At 43.6% G+C, this 17,839-nt stretch overlaps 1 protein-coding gene across 1 annotated transcript in view; it reads left to right on the plus strand.

Moving 5' to 3' along the window:
* Positions 1 to 17,839, plus strand: part of pcgf3 (polycomb group ring finger 3) — a 53,013-nt gene that overhangs the window by 774 nt on the left and 34,400 nt on the right. The gene's annotated exons all lie outside the window — the stretch shown is intronic.

Below are 17,839 nucleotides of genomic sequence, written 5' to 3' on the forward strand. Positions count from 1 at the left end.
GATCTACATGAGGTTCGGATTAAATCAAGACAGAAAGTTGGTGCATTTTCTTTCTTCAGGGTGGATGTCGCCCCTTTGCCAGACTACTGCTGCTACTACTACTGGTGGTGGTGGTGCTGCAGCAAGCCCTGTGTGACATTGTAAGAAAGGCGTGCAGAGAGCAGCCAACAAGTCTGTGTTTGTGTTTATATGTTAATTAATTTATCAATTTAAATATATATGCACCTCAACTTTCTACAGGAAGCATGCTGGTGTTGGTGGAGAGGTCGAAAGATGTAGGCGGATTTGTTGAGCAGGTTTTCTTTTTTTTTTTATTTTCTTTTTAAAATTTATTATTATATAAAATATATGGTGTATGTATGTTGCATTCATGTTCAGTTGTGCAGCTGAACAGTTACGTTTCGAATATGCACCGTGCACAAGTGTGACGTGAAAAGTCACAACCTGCAACATGGGGCACCAAACCAGCCGTTCGGCTGGTTTGGTGCCCCATGTTGCAGGGTCTCCGTCCTTGCTACGGAGGCCCAGAGGGTTCGAGTCCGACTTGCGTGTGTCGTTCCCTGTCACTCTTCAGCTGTCTCTGTCAGAAATAAAGCTTGAAAAGGCCCAAAACAATAATTAAGAAAAGAAAAGTGTGAACCCGGGGTGGCGTTCGGCTCGGTTGGTGCCCCATGTTGTAGGGTGCCCCATGTTGCAGGGTCTCTGTCCTTGCAGCGGAGGCCCAAAGGGTTCGAGTCCGACCTGCTGTGGTTTTTTCCTGCGTGTCTCGTTCCCTGTCACTCTTCAGCTGTCTCTGTCAGAAATAAAGCTTGAAAAGGCCCAAAACAATAATTAAGAAAAGAAAAGAAAAGAAAAGTGTGAACCCGGTGCCGGCGTTCGGCTCGGTTGGTGCCCCATGTTGCAGGGTCTCCGTCCTTGCTACGGAGGCCCAAAGGGTTCGAGTCCGACCTGCTGTGGTTCTGTCCTTTCCTGTCACTCTTCAGCTGTCTCTGTCAGAAATAAAGATAATTTAAAAAATAATTAAGAAAAGAAAAGTGTGAACCCTCCAAACACTGAGAGTAAACATCGACGTGTTTTTGTGCTGAACTTCTGCACAATCGCATATTCAGAGGGTGTAAGTTAAGTTATTTAAAACAAGGTTTTGTGTGAATTCAATATCTTAAGTTTAAGTTTTTTTGCATCGAGCAGTGTGGGTGCTGATTTTAACCGACTTATGTGCCGGTGTGTTTTAGTTTGTCCGCTCTGGGCTGCTGTTAGAAACATGGTGGGCTCCGTAGGAGGGGACCCCGCAGCGTCTGTAGATATAAAAGCTTAAATTTGAAACACTGGACCTTTTTTAAAATCTTTATTCCTCAGCTGAGATCTTCTTTCAGTCTCCACTTGTTTCTTAGGTGGAGACTTTTGGCAGTAAATGCTTCACGCACCGTGCAGACTTCAGAGTTCACTTCAGGCCGCTCTCGTCTTCATCCCGTGCCGCACGCCGCTTTTAAGGCGAGTTAATGGTGATTATATAAAAATGTGAACCTGATTAACAGGGCGGGTTGTTGAAAAGCACTTGACTCGCATGTCGCCTGCTAATTAATTAATTAGTGATTTTGAAAGTGCACACACACGCACACACTGAGTGTTTTCTCTGCCGTCGTGAGCTTCAGTAGCTTCGAATCTGGTGACACGCTGCTGCTAAACTGCACCCAGCGCGCTCGACCATCGGAGAGGAAACATCTTTTATCTTCGGACTTCTTCTTAGAGGACGTCCTTCTGAGATGTCGCGTACAAAGCTGAAGCTGAAGGACCTCGCTGACCCGAATGATGCTTCTTGGACAGCTGAATGTCACTTGGCCTGTGCTCAAAGATACGATATGATATGGCTGTTGCATAAGACTACACGTGCCTGCCAAGCGTCAACTTCCCTGTCAGGTTTCTGCTTACGTTGCAGGGAAACCCCAAATAACCTCCATCCTTTGACCTCTGACCTGGAATCAAATAACGAGTAATGAGTGGGAAGATTTTCCACCGCACAAAGACTACAAATTATCAAAAGGACGTTTATTTTTGACCCGCTGCCCCTAAAATGTGCGTTCACGCTCTGTTTAGACGACGGTAATGGTCCCACTGGGCAGTCGGATAATACTGTTGGCGAGCAGGATATGTCCTCTTCAGGCTTGATAATGGGGGAAAAAAAAAAAAACTCAATAGTGTCTTAAGCGCCAGAAGATGCATTTGTCTTTTTGTTGGACAGGAAATTATCTGGAGCAGCTTCTTAAACGAGCTGCCGGGCAAACCGTGGAGAACAACCTCGCCTACAAATCAATCTGCGGTTTGGAGGAGCCGCTCAAATCCTCGGCGCCGGTTTCGCTTTCTTTTCTTTTTGAACGTCTCTCGAGCTGAATTCTGCATGAAGAGTGAATCAGATTACAGCGGCGTCGTGATGATATCGGACTGATGGATGTAGATTTGGTCAACGAGGACGACAGAAGTTGTCCGGGTCCGGTTTGACTGAATCCTCCGTGAGTTTAAAGGTTTGTCAGGCGTCTAAACGCTGCACTTTATGATTTTATGAGAGAGGATTTACAACTCTGTAAAGATATCAAAGCAGCACGATCATCGTTTTATCCTCCGTCACGGGGAACGGTAGTTATTCACATTATAAAGCAGCGTGTTTGTGACTGAAGTGTGAGTTTAAACTTTGAGTTATTGTTGGTCTAAACGCAGCACAAAGGTCCCGGTCATGCAACCATTTAAAGGTCCGGTGTGTCGGCTTTAGCGGCAGCTGAATACACCTCGCCTCAAGCACTACAGTAAATGCGAAATTCGACGTTTGGTTGGGCTCCCGTAGGAACCTGGTGGTCCAACATTGGCGGCCTGGAGGACCTGCAACAAAAATATGATTCAGGCGATTATATAATAACGAAACGTGGTTCATACGAGAGCCTGACTGAATCTTTTAGTCCCTAAATATCTCTGTTGGCATCTGTTGCTGTAGTTCAGATACAGGTCCTTGGAATACTTGAAAGTTTGTGAATTTCAGGGATGCAGATTGAACGTTTTTGTGCAAGTAAAGTTAGTAAGGTTATTGGTAGTACAGGCTTTGTTCTCATTATAAAACTTCTCAGTGTCGTAGCGGTAATTAACCTTGATCCATGCCTCAGACTATGCTGTGTCTCTGAGTCCTTGAATTTGAATGATCTGGGCCTGGAAAGTCTTTGAATTTGATGTGAAAGAAGACGTGAGAACCCAGATGAAAACACATTTTTATTCATACGCACAAAAAGCAAAAGTTCGCAGCCAAATCTCAACTCTGACATGCAGCAAGCGCTCTTTATTGAAATGATGTTGAATCCTGGAAACAAGTCTCTTGCCTGTCGTGTCGTTTTTAGCCATGTCGGCACCGACGTGATGAATTTCAAGGCGCCTGAAGCGGTTTTTAAGGCCACAGGTGAAGAAAAGTCACGTGAGTGATGACATTCTCCGACACACGGTTTAAAAGACGGGACGCGCTGGTGATGATTCATCAAACCGGAGGACATGCGAATCCCTCAGTGCAGTAACGAAGATGTTTAAACGAGACTTTTACTTCGGCGCCTTGAATGAAAGCACGCTCAGACCTTGAATCTGTGCAGCCGCTCGGCCTCCAGATAAGATTCACGGCCTCGCTCGTGCTTTCACAGATACTATCTTTTCTTTTTAATGTCAACGTCCCGAGCAACTGGTCGTCAGCAGGTTGTGTGAATCGAAACGCTTCCACTCGCCTTTGTGTCGACGTTAAAAAGAAGAAGAAGAAGAAGACTCTCGTCGAGTTTCTCTTTTTTCTGTTTCCACGTCTGATGTCCCGTCTGCTCTTCTTCTCTTCAGAGGACATGATCACACACATTAGTCCGCGTTTAGTCTGATTTGTGGAGTCGCCTGCGCGTCGGCGGGGGTAATAAAACACGAGTGTCTTGCTCCCTCAGCCTGTTTAAGCTCTTCAGGCTTCCTCGTGTAGCTCCCACCCCTGACAGACGTGATGGAGGTCTTTTAAAGCCGCATTTTATTTGGTCTAAACGCGACATAAAGGTCCGGTCACGCAACTATTTAAAGGTCCAGTAGTGTAGGATGTAGTGGCAGTTGAATACACCTCGCCTCACCCTCCCTTTACCCCTTTTACAAGCATATTTTAGTCTCTAAATATCTCTGTTGGTATCTTTTGCGTCCTAGTTCAGGTACAGGTCCTTGAAATACTTGAAAGTTTGTGAATCTCAGGGATGAAAGTCAAACAAGGCGGCTTTGTTCAACTCGTTCTCATTTATAAAACATCTCGGCGTCGTAGCGGTAATTCACCTTGATCCATGTCCTCAAACTATGCCGTGCTATGAGTCCTTGAATTTGAATACATTCGTCCTGGAAAGTCCTTGAATTTGATGTTGTGGGAACCCTGATAAATTTCAGAATAAAGCCACGTGAATCAGTTCAACTTGTTGAACAGTCCTAACGTTATGTTGGCTGTCTGCAGTGACTTTTAACTTGATTGCATTGAGCCCGATCCTCCTCTAAACGCATTTTATTCTTCTATTGTCTGCTTGTATAAAGCTGCTTTACGACCGGTTGTTGCCGGAAATCAAGTTAGATGCTGCTGAATGTGTGAAACACCTTTTTTATTTATAACGTTTGGTTTCTTTAAAGCTCGTTCTGTTGGTGATTTAGCTGCCAGGCCTGTAAAACAGGAAATCACGCTGAAATAGTTTGAGCTGTGAATATTATTATTAAAAACTCTTATTAGCTGAAGTGTCAGAGGAACCTGAGACTGAATTTTCTTTGTTTTACGGTCTCGACAATCTCTGCCTATTTACTGCAGATATTATTGTCAGACGGAGCGGTTAAATATTTAGATTTTTCTAATTTCCCGATGCCTGCTGCTCACTCAGCGTTCAGCTGAACGTCTCAGAGAGTTTATCGTCTTCTCAGTGTCATGAAACCTGAAAGATTCTTGAAGATTTTTAGTCCTCAAGTCCTCAAACCTGCTCCCCTCTCACATTTAGCTGCAGTTTTCTGGACCCAAACAGACAATATATGACAGGTCGGCTTTTATTTAGCGGTCTGTCAGCTGTTTGATGAAACGTGTCGAGGGAGGTCAGCGGAGGTCTTCCTCCTCCTCCTCGCCATCTTCGAGTGACAGCGCTGTTTAGCGCTCCCTGTCAGTTTAACGAGCCTTTGCAAACGAACGTCGGTCGGCCAAACGAGGGAGTTAATTAACTCTGTTTGCTGTGTACGTCAGCTGCGGCGGTGTACAGTAAATGGGTAATAACTGTCATCTCCGGGTCTGTGCTCGCCTGCCTGCCTGCAGCCACAGTTTGTGGTTTTAAAACTGGAAAAGCGAGACGAGCGCTTACACGGAGCGTTCACCGACACACCCATGGGACGGCTCGTTGCGTCCTCCTCATTGCACCGCCGCAGACTGGATGTTGCATCTGAACGTGTTTACGCTGAGAAATGGAGGAAATGGGAAATTGCCGTTTGTTTAGTCTGAGAAAAAATTGGTAGTTTGGTTGGACGGATGACTGAAATAAACAAATGTCTGCAGACACAGATTGATAAGTTGATTAATAGATGATTTAATATTGTTTGGCTGGTAGATCTGTGTCACTCACAAGCCAAAGAAACAACGAAGCGAGGTTTACCCTCCGTCGTTTCCTCCATTTAAAGTGATCTGACCTCGGTGACCTCTCCCGGCAGAGCTCATCTATCCAGGGCGTTGGCATCCGGGACCTTTCCCCTCCCCCAAATCCTCTCTTCTTCTTCTTCTTCCCCTCGTGGGATTTCGGTGTCATTATCTTCGAGGTCAGCAGGCCAAGAGCTTCAAAAGGAGCTCGTCCACTCTGACCCGAGGAGGAGTTCGCCTCTTTTAAAGGTGACAGGTGTAAAGCAGTCACGGCGTTATGATGCGCAGTAATATCTCACAGTACACAGGAAGCGTGTCGCCGGTTTGTTTGACATAAATAGAAGCGAGGAGCGAAAGCCACCACGGCTGAACGGAGGGAAAGAAAGAGAGAGAGATGTCACCTACAGAAAGCCACAAGTCAGAGAGAGGTTACAGTACAGACAGCCGGGTTTCACTCCGTCTGAGAATTAGTTTCACAGAGCGGCTCCAGCTGTGAGACACAGATTTATTAGTCCTTTGACTGTTTTACTATTAATAAAACTAAAACCTGCGGATGAAACACATGCCCGTCTTTGGTCACCCTTCTCTGACAGTAAACGGAGTATCTCCTGGTTGTTTTCGGACTTTTCAAAGACCAAGAAACTGATCGATTAATTGAGAAAATAATCGGGCAAATTAGTCGCTTCAATCAGCTGTATGTTAGTTCTGCTGCGTTGGACTTTCAAACCCGTCCAGGTTTGCTCGACTCTGGAGACGCAGAAACTGTGCAGAGAATCCGCTTGATTTTCAAAATAAAACCAAGCCAAAGGGTAAACAAATGAACTACGTAGCATATTTTACATATTTAGAAGCACATGAGCCGAGGATGAACGACCAAATCTGAGCAAGTTTGGCCAAAACGGAGGAGTTTTGGTGTTAGGAGGAAGTCGAATGGAGAAAAACACAACTGGAATCAACTTGTTTGGAAGTCGAATGGAGAAAAACACAACTGGAATCAACTTGTTTTAGAGCGGAGATAACAATTTAATTAGTGGATCGGTTGATTAAGGGCAAATTAAATGTGATTTTTGATCGTTCCAGCTTCCAAAATGTGAGTTTCCTGCTTTTCTTCAACATCTTTTATTGAAAAAAAATGATTAATCGGGCATTAATTGAAGTAATCGTCAGCTGTGACCTTATTTCACTTCTATTCATACTTTTCTCGCTGCATTGTGTCTTCATCATCGCGGTGTGTCATCAGATCCTTTCCCCCTCACTGCTGTAAAATCAATGGCGAGGGGGAAACGAGGGGCAACATCCTCTTAACAGGAGGGAAGTAAACGTCTGAAGGGAAATGAGGCTTTAATTTGGAAAAATGTAGAATACAACCGACCCGAGGTTATTGATCGAAACCTTCTGACCATGATACTTTGAGTATGAACGTCTCCTCCAGCTGAGGAAACCGAGACGGGTTAAAAAAAAAAGGAAGACGTCGCTGCTGTTCGTGTTCGTGTGGGTTCAAACAGACGGTGAGCCGAGCTGCTAAAGTTGCAAAATCGTAGGTGACTGTGGTTTCACTGGGTGTAACTAAGAATATAGAGCAGAGCGATGGTGAAAGAAAATACATGCTCAGCAAACCTCCCTGAACAAATAAAAGGTTTGAAAAGTATCAGGACGGGGGATGGAGGCTCGTTTTTACAGTGAAATCTAGTGACGGGTCATTCACGGACGAGCCGGTTCAACGTAGTGAATCCATGCAGGTTGGGACAGGACTTTATTTTGACGCATGCATCGCATGCATGGATAGATTAGGATCATACCATTATGTGAAAGAAGGAAAAGGGAGTGGAGCCAAACGAGACGAATCTTTGAAAAGACCTGAACTTCCCATCACGACGAAATCGAAGATTTCACGTCTTCAGCTCAGATTCACCTGAATCTACTTCGCTGTCGTGTGTTTAACCTCTACAAGTCGTAAAAGTCGATGATTTCATAATATTTAGCGTCACAGAGTTACGGCCTTTGCTCTTTTTGTTTTTTATCTGATAAAAGCTGATTTTCCTCCACCAGACAAACGTTCGCTTCAGTCCCTAATCGAGCTTTTACACAGATTATTTTGGAGAGCGCCGAGCCTCAGGACGCTGTCACAGAGTAAAAAATCAAACTCGGGGCAGAGAGTGTGTTTTGTGAGAACCACAGATACGGTGGCTGTGATCGGGGTCAGTGGACTACCATGTTTAATACTTTGATAAGGAGAGTTTCCACAGTGAACTGGTCCCAGAGCTCTGATCTATACCGGACCTGCTGGTGTGTGACCTGTATTTGCACTCAGATATCAGCTCCTGATTGGGCTGCTGTGCCGAGTCTGATCTCAGATCTGTCTTTAATTATCTGTTTAGTTAAGAAAATCATTAAATCTGTCTCCCCATGAAGCCTGAAAGTGATAAAATAGTTCCTGTATCGCTGGCAGAGACGACGTAGGACGTCTTCTCTAAGAAGCTGTTTTCCTGCTGAAGACGAGGGGGTGCCGTCTCAGACAAGGTGTACCACCGCCTGGTGCACTGCGTCACCCCTTTCCTGCCCTCTGGTTTCCCATTGCTCCCACCGCAGACTCAACTTCTTGGTGCTTCGACTGCATCTAGTTTTTGTCTGGAATCCAAAATGTTTTCGGTGGAGCTGCTCCAACTAGTCGTGATGGACACGAGCGTGGGTGCTGAGTTTAATTTCTTCAGATTCCTACATTAGTTTTAATTTGTCAGTGTTTTTTAAAGGGAAGCTTCTGTGTTATTGTCCCATATTTTTGTGGTGCAAGGGACTAATGGGGACAACACATTTTTGAAACTGGCCCAGGACTGAGAGAGAGCTGCAATTTGTAACCCTTCGGGGCAACGGGTCACCGTCAATGCACAGCCGCTAAAAGTGTTTGTTTTTGCAGAGATGATTTTGTTTAACCAGATTTTACTGTCGCTTACAGTATGATGACTTGATGACTGATGTTTTAAAGATCCAAAGTAATACACCAAAGTCCCACAGTGGCACAAACAAAGTACCAACCTGTCAATCAAAGCAGCCTCGCTCCTAATCCTGCATAACTTTAAGCCTATAATTTTCCTTTCAGCCTTTGAGGAACTACGTTCAGCATCATTTTTATATTTTGTAGATATTTTTGGGGGCCTTTTGAGCTTTATTTTGATAATGACAGTTGTATGGTGACAGGAAATGACATCCAGCAAGTGACCACAGGTCGGTATCAAACCCTGGGCCACTGCAGCAAAGACTCGGTCCACCAGGTGAACTAACCTGTACCCCAAGTTAGCATCATAACATATGGTTGAAGACATCAACATCCCGAAGGTTGTGTCGTTTCTGCAGCGACCTGTCAATTCCACTGCGGTCAGTAAAATTTACTCCTTACTTGAATTTTCTATAGTTTGCAACACTGCACAACACTCCCCTTCAGTTTATTCCAAACAAACAAGTCAGTGGAAAACATAAAATGCATCATGTCCTGAGGGACTTCGCTGAGATGTACTACACGCCGGGTGTTTACACAGCAAATGAAAGCGCTCCTGCGAGCCTGCTACAGACTCCATCCACACTGTGTGTTTGTGCATTTTTCAGCGAGGATGTTTTTTTTTCCCAAACATGGTCTGAATCCTGGCGTTGGACGCGGCTCTGTTGAGCTCCGGATAAAAGCTCGGTCAAACCACACCTAGAAGCTGCAGCCAGCCTTAACTGCAAAGACTGATAATCTCTCCTGAACCAGACGCTTTCAGGCTCCTGTTGCCAGAAAACAGAAAATCAGCTCCAAGAAATGTGAGCAACACTGCTTTGGCTTTCATTATTACCCAGTGGTCAATTTGGCATTAAATGCAATCCACCAGACAGCACTGATACCAATAAGGAGTCGATTTTAATTAAGTCATTACATGCGGGTAATGAGCGCTGCTGACTTGCCGCTCCCAGGGAAGGAAAACAAGGAGATAATGAGCAAAGCAGCTGTAAATGCTGAAATTATTCTATTCATAGAAAGTCTGTGTTGGCAAGGCGACTGAGCGGTTTCCTTCAACTGTCAGACAAAAATGACGATAACAAGGCCTCCAGAATATTCAGTATCTCAGAGATTCGAGCAGTTAAATAACACTTGACTTTTAACATTCGGCATTAAGGCCACTTTACTATGAGTTTCCTGTGTTACAGCTCAGTATTTATCTTGGCCGATGGCAGCAACTAAAAAAGCAACTTGTAAAAACATCTGAACCCGAGTCGACCGTTTCGACAGCCGACGGTGATGAGTGGATTGAAGAAAAGAAAAACAAAGGCGGAGTGCGCCTGTTGTTTCCTCACAAATCTCAAATACTTCCTTTCTTATTTCCACTCGCAGCGGTGAGCGACGGCGTAATCTCGGCTACATGTTGTCAAGATGCAAAGCAGCTCTCCTCCCATCCTGGATAATCATCCTCCGGACCACCAGCGGCCGGGCCAAATGGCGCTTTGTTTTGGCTGCGGCTGCTGCATTAAAGCGTCGGGGGGTGAACAAACCCGACCGCTTCTCTGCTCTGAAACGGCGTTTTTGTTCAGACGAGTAAATATGCGGATGCGATGGCCTTTATCTCTGACAGCTGCAAGGAAGTAGTTAATTTAAAATAATGTGCTTTGTATAATATGATCACAGATGTTTTGTTTGTGTGTAATTTTTCTAAAATATTTAACTACTGTTGCAAAACTCAACCCTTCGTTCTTCCGTGTCGACCTGTGAAGTGAAGCCAATGCAAAAGTACTAGAGTCCAGACCTGCAGTTCCTCAAACGTCCACTTGAGGCTGGTTGCAGAAGTGAGTCAGTCTCCATAAGTCCCCATGTTCAAATGTCCAACTTCACAGCAGAAATAAACATGTTTACAGCCTGGTACAAAAAACAGTTTTGGTCTCTGTAGCTAATTTCCCCGTTCATGACAACTGTACTGAGGGTGAATTTATATACAACTCACCTGTTCAGATTATATTAAGGCTTAAACCACCAACCACGTCTTTTTGCTTGGACCCCATGGAGCCAGAACAACCAACATGGCGACAGTCCAGAGTCACCACACACTCTGTTTGCTGTTTGATGCCGTGCCGCCAGTTAATCGGCGGTATTTGTCCTGAACTGATAAAATTGCCGGCTGTAATAAGCTCAGAGCTCGGAAAGCTCTGCAGAGCTGAGAAGTGAGTCATTTCCTCACTACAGGTGACCTTCTTCTACACAACACACTTCATCCATTGTTCATGAAAAACACAGATTAGTGGAGCTTTAACAAAAAAAAAACTAATGAAAGCCCACACGGATCACGGACAGACCAGAACCAGACACCTGCTGCTAACAAACTCACGGAGCCTCTTTGCTAAAGCAGCGATGATTTATATTTTAGGTCATAAACCTGCAGCTCCATGTTAGTGGATGACAAATTCATGTCAAAAAGTGTTACTTCTTCCAATTAATTTGACTTTAATGAGTTATTTTATGCTATAAATGGAGGTTTAATGCCATGATTGTATGGGTGGTACCTCAATACCGCCGCGCCAATCACTACTTTGTAGACTCTGGCTCCAAATGACATCGCCGGTACAAGGTTCAGGTTTGTTTAGCTGTCCGGACACAACTTTACTGTTTTGGTTCGCTCCATTCCTCTTTGCAGCTTCTGTTTTCGTTAATTTCAGAGGGGAAAGCTCCCACTGTTCAGCACCGAAACAGCTGGAGACTAACTGGTGAACATCGTGAAGCATGTCTCCACCAAAGAGCTAAATATTTCCACAATGGAGCTTAAAAAAAAGCATGAAAATTGGGACTGTAGGACCAAATAAATGCTAATATCAACTCCAAAGATGACGTGTCGGTGTTCACGACTTGTTAACGAGCCAAAACGAGTAAGTTTAATTAAAGCCAACGCGTCTTTTTCAAGATGTGAAGATGTGTGTGGTAGCAGATGGTACAGAGAGAAGTAGAGCAGACACAGCATGTTTCAACAGAGCCTCCGTTCCTCATTTGAAGCTCATCTCTTTTGTCTCACTGCCATCGGTTTGGCCGACGTGTCCCCGAGCCTCTGGGTTTGTTAAGGCCGCTCGCTCTTTGATACCTCCTCCCCGATGTTGAGGCTGCGTTTGTATGTCTTGTCTGCACAGGAGGACCCACCCCCGTGCTCTGTAATGGCGCCCGTGTTGATTAACTCAAAGGAGCCGGATAACAAGCCCATTCGGCACTAAAACGTTCATCCCACAGTTTGTAACCCTTTTATCATGAGTGCCGTCTTCTTGCAACAGACAGAAAGCACTAACCCGGATAGTGTTACTGCTGTGATCCACCAGTTTCCCCCTGTAGGATCAGTTTCAGTCGACTATAACTGATGTACATCATGAAACCCACCACGCGGCTCCTCGTCAATCTTTTGTCTCAACATGGAAACGCTGAATTTGCTTGAAACATGTTTTCTTTTTTGACTTGTCTTATCTCTGGCTGTATTGAATTTGATGAAACACATGCAAGTAAACAACAGCTCCGCGTTCTGCACCGTGATCGACGAGCCTTACGTTCTCGTCAGAGGGTCGATAACGGGAAGATTCTGGCCTTCGTAGATAGGACGGTCACAGATTTGGGGTGCGTCATCGCTGTGACCTTGCGTAACATGAACACATGATGATTAAAAAAAGAGTCTGAGTCATCAAATGTTTGTTTGAGCTTTTCGAAAATATGAAGAAACCACACTGAACTCTTATATCTGTGTACTTTTATTGTGAATAGGTCCAACATCGCCTCTGCTTTCATTCACATCGTGTAACTTTGGTACGAAAGGGGCCAATTAGAAAGAGCACTAAATGCAAAGTAATTCATTATTATCTATACAATTACCATTCCAATTAGTAAACATGTTTTATAGAAGCTGACAGTGATTTAGAGCCTCATCAGACATAAATTCAATGATCACAGGTGCTTGAAGCTGATTGTAAAGTTCTCTTGAGGTGACCTTGTGTAGAAACAGTGACACCCTCGCTCAGCAGATCTAGTCTAAGTTTATAGTTTGCAAACAATGTGTATGGAGCAGAATGAGGTTGTGTTGGACTGCAACTAACAGTGTCTCTGTTTCTTAAAGTTTTGTCAGAATATATTAATAAATTACCTCCAAGAGCAATATTGGAATTGCTCGTCTTGTCCAAAAGTCCCAAAGATATTCGGTTTTCTAACACAAGACAAAGAAAAGCAGCAAATCCAAATTTGAGAGCATGTAACATGAAAATATTTGTCAGTTTAGCTTTGAAAAATGACTGAAACATTCGCAGATTACCCAATAGTTGCAGTTTTCTTGTCAATTGAATTGTTTCAACTTGTTGTCCAAGTCCTTTACCCCTGTAGTTGGTATCCAAGATCATTCCCGATTTGCACGGTTCTGATTTTTCCCAACCGTCACCCATTAGTTCGTGGACAACCATTTTTTGAAGTCTCAACTTTGGCATTATGGCGGTTGCCACTAAAATATGAGGGGACAACATTTGAGGCGGCAAATAGGCAACGCAGCGACAGAATGTTGATTCCTGACGTTTGAGTTTCTTGAGTCTGGTTTGTGAACTCACTGAGATTTAAAGCGAGATTGCGTGATTGAGGCTTTGAACTCATCAAGTGAGAAGTAGGGTTGCAAAAGTTGGAAACTTTCCATGGGAATTAACAGGAATCTATGAGAATAGTTGGAAACTTTCCATGGGAATTAACAGGAATCTATGAGAATAAACCCGAAATGTATAAAACTGAAGAAAAAAGACCACACATTCTAGTTATTTATTGTTTTTTTTTTTTAATTATATTATTTTGCATGGATGTCTGCTCATGACAACAATGTTTGGATGTGATTGTTTAAATTATCCCCAATTTCCAGTTAATTCCCATAAATTCCTATAAATTTCAGGGTTCCCACGGGTGCTTAAATTCCTTGAAAATGCTTGAATTTCAATTCAGTGTTTTCAAGGTTGTAAAAATGCTTGAATTTTTTGTGAAGTGCTTGAAAATGCCAAGAGAAAACAAAAATGTTTCCTAAGCGGCTACGCGCTTGATCCGATGCCTTTACATGCAGAACTCAGTTATCATACTCGCTTGGTGTTCTGCCGAGAAATACACCGCTCACAAGCTGACAAATACAAGCCAATTCACAATTAGTTAAAAATCAAAACAGTCAATCTACCACCATATGAAATAATGTTAATTAGACCCATATTATTATGCCATACAGTGACACCGCTGCGCTTCCCATCATGGCAAACACAACTAGTAGGCTACCTATTTAAAGGTGCTGGAAAAATGGAAAAACTGGTGCTTGAAGGTGCTTGAATTTGTTCATAAAAAAGGTGTGGGAACCCTGAAATTTCCAAAATTCTTAACTTCCCATGAAAAGTTTCCAGACATTCACTGGAAACTTTCCAACCCTAGTGAGAAGTCGGGTGAATTCTCCATTAGTCCGTACAAAAGCAACCAGTGGAGTCGCCCCCTGCTGGCAGCTTTAAGATCTTCCCGTCTTCTGGTTATTAAACCGTCTGTTTGATGAACGAAGACAGAAAATCAGCGGGTTTTTTTTTCCTCGGTGGTTGTGGAATGGAAAAGTCTCTGGCAGGTTACCTGCCTGAGTGAGTGAAGCAGCCTAACTTAACACAGAATACAAGTTTGTGTCTGGGTTTCTGTCTTGTCGGTGTGATCAGACACGCTCCTCTCGCCTCTGGGAGAGGCTTGCTGACAGGAAGAAGTACTTGATGTCCCGTCTCTTCCTCCTCGCCGCTCGCTCTGATTCACTCTTCAACTAAAAGGAGAAAACACCCATACCAATGCTCCAACTTTACAGCACATGAATATAAAGACGATGCGACCACCAGGAGTTTCAGTTTCGGGGTGTTTCTTTCTGTTTTTGTGTGTGACCCGCGAGGCGTATTGCACATTAGCGTCACTAACTTCACTCGTGGCCTTCACAACCTAAACTCAAAGCTCAATTATTCAAGTGTTGCTGCTTCTTGGCAGCTCGTGCGAGCTCGGGCCTCCTGGCCGGCTGCAGTCTGCTTCTCTTTGGATCGCGTCTATTGTCTGCCTGATTTCCCCAGGCACCCCCGAGTCCTGGCTGGAGGATTGAGGGCCATCAAACAGAATTAAGAGCAGACAATAACTGTGTGTGTGTGTGACGGTGGATGTGTGAATACTTACAGTTTGGCAAGAGCGTGTTTTTAAATTTGTGTGTAGCTTGTGTGTGTGTGTGGCTTAAAAGTGTGTGTGTGTGTTTTTGAAGTGAGGCCAAAGCTTCCACAACAAGAAGAGGCCTCTCCTCCTGGCTCCATCCACTGATGCAGGCCTTCAGTGTCCGTCGCTCCAGCTGGCAGCCAATTTACACCAAGGCCAAACACTCCAATACCCACAGGCAGGCCAACAGGGGCTCTTTGTTGATGCCAGAGTGTGTGTGTGTCTGTGTGTGTGTGTGTGTGTGTGTGTGTGTGTGTGTGTTTTATCAGCCACTGGGACAGTTGTTCAGCTCATGATTGACTGCAAATGTTGTTAATCTTCAGACTTTATCCAGCCGACGTCTATCTGTGCGAGGCGTGGATTACTTTATGTCAGAGGCTCAAAGTTAATGAATGAGCTGGACGCCGCGCAGCTCCTGTGTGGCGGCGGCGGCGGCGGAGGTGCCGAAGACTCGGATATCAGGACGTGAAATGACAACAGGCCGACCGGAGCGGGTCATGTGATCAGGACTTTAAATTCGAAATGTATATTTTTACAATCAAAGATGATTTTATTTAAAGTTTTTACAGATTCGATATGATCAAGATCAGAGATGTATAAAGTACTGGAGTAAAGGAGTGGAGTAGAAGTACAAAAACTGACTTGAGTAGAAGTTGAAGTGTTCTTTAAACACCATACTTAAGTAAAAGTACTAAAGTATTCAAAATGTTTTGTACTTAAGTATTGCAAGTAGAAGTATGTAAAAAATTGCTACTCAAGTGCTGAAAGTAAAAGTACAAGTAAAAGTACTGTTGTTTATATTATTTCAAATATTTATTAAGGCACAACTTCTAATGTTACAATGATCATGGTAGAGTTCTGTGATTTCCCATGGTCTGTGAATGCGTCTGAATGAATGCGAGAGCGAGGGGGCGGGGCAGCAGGTGAGAGAGCGCACCTGGGTGCGTCAGGTGTATGACGTACGGCGCACGAGCGAGGTTGATGTGAGACCGGGACTGTTCTGTTGGTTTTTTGGCGTGGTTCCAGCCGACAGTCACCGAGTCCTGTAATCAAACCGTTCAGCAATAAATGCAGTTTGTTCGATAACGCCTCGTCATTCATCACGTGTCCAGCTGGACACTACAATAGTAACGAGTAACGATTCAGCTCATGAAAAATGTATCGGAGTAAAAGTATTAAATTCATCAAATATATGTAGTGCAGTAAAAGTGGAAGTTGGGAAAAAAATAATACCCCAAAAAAGTACAGATACTGCATTTTAGTACTTAAGTACAGTACTTAAGTAGTCGATATATATTTAATGTGTTTCTTATTCTACAAGATCAGTGTCGATTCTGATTGAATCAGGTCTTTGTTTGTTTTTTAAACAGGGAAAACATGAATCATACTCTATTTATCATGAGTCATGTTTCCACTTCATGTCATTCAGACTTTCTCAGTTTTATTTCAGGAACATGGACTTGTGTCCGTCCACGCAATACTGCATACAAGACAGCTGTTAATGTTCATATTTATTTATGAATAATAAAGAGAAAAACTGCAGTTCCTCTTGTTGTCCACTTGAGTCTCCATAAGTCCCCATGTTCAAATGTCTTCACAGCAGAAATAAACATGTTTACAGCCTGGTACAAAAAACAGTTTTGGTCTCTGTAGCTCATTATAATATTTGAGAATATAAATATATTTGATAAATATAATATTTGTACAACCAGCTCGCCGTAGCTTCACCCATGCTCTGCGGAGGAGGAGGCAGGACTGAGTGTTTCCTCATGTGGTGTCTTACAGCTGTACTTTATATAATTTCACTCAGCGCTTGATGTTTCATAGAAGTGACAGCCGTAATGTTTCCTCTCAGAAGCTTTGGCCTGTTTACAAAAATGTTTTTGTTCTGCAGGATTCTGGATCGGTATTTTTTAAGGTTCGGGTTGTTGCTTTCAGGGGCGCCTCGATCAGTGAACTGAGCTGCTGCCAGCGTAGATGTGAGTACTGTTGGTTATCTGAACGTTGCTGCAGAAGTTTCCAGGTAAAGCCATGGCACGGCGTTTGTTGTTATGAGGTGTAAAGTTGTGTTTGACCTCTCACCCCCGAAGTCTTTAAAGGTCTTTGAAGACTGAAGGAGCTCTCGGCTCGTTACGTAAGACCACAAAACATGAAAAGTGTTTTTAACATTTTATTTGAGAGTGACCGGAGCAACAGTTTTCCATTCACGGCGTTCCAGGAATCAGAAACAGACGACTAGAAGCAAAGGGATTTTAAAAAAGATATCCACATGACTGAAGCCAGGTCGGGCTCTTGTGTGAGTCACTCCTGGTGTTGACAGCACACCCCCGCTCATTAGCGCCTGTAATATCCCCTTTAGTCTATCTTGTCTATTGTGGAGTCTGAAGAGAGAACCTCATTAATTATTTTCAATTATTTGGGTTCTTTAAGACTGTTAATGAGCCAAATCATCAGCAGGGGATCAGTCTTGGTAAATTATGCACTTAGCCGTAATGTGACCCACAGATTCCTTTTTAAAAAAACATTCACAGCTTGAGTTAAAGGTTTGTAGGATTTAGTGCCACCTAGCGGGCGAATGCAGATTGCAACCAGATGAATACTCTCTCTCCCACGCCTCACCTCTCCTTCAGAGCATGTAAGAAAAACTGACTGGGCTATTCTGGGACAACGAAAACGCAACGATTCTTATTTTCAGGTGATTATACGCTGATTAAAACATACTAATAATTATATAATATTCAATTCCTGCCACTAAAGACTCCTAAATCTCACACACCGGACCTTTAAGGCTGTGTTTCCTCACTGGTTTTGTCTTGTAAACTCTTAAAATGGAGCCATGTACAGCTGGTTTTGCTGTGACTGTAGTGTGGACCTTATTAGACAGATATTTTTGAGGTTTAGAGGCGTGATTATCCATTATTTCACAAGAATAAAAGCAGAAATGTGAGTGTAAAGTAATGGAACAGTTTCCTGTTACACGCTTT

Source organism: Larimichthys crocea, chromosome I (genome assembly GCF_000972845.2).
Source record: "Larimichthys crocea isolate SSNF chromosome I, L_crocea_2.0, whole genome shotgun sequence".
NCBI classification, from domain to species: Eukaryota; Metazoa; Chordata; class Actinopteri; family Sciaenidae; genus Larimichthys; species Larimichthys crocea.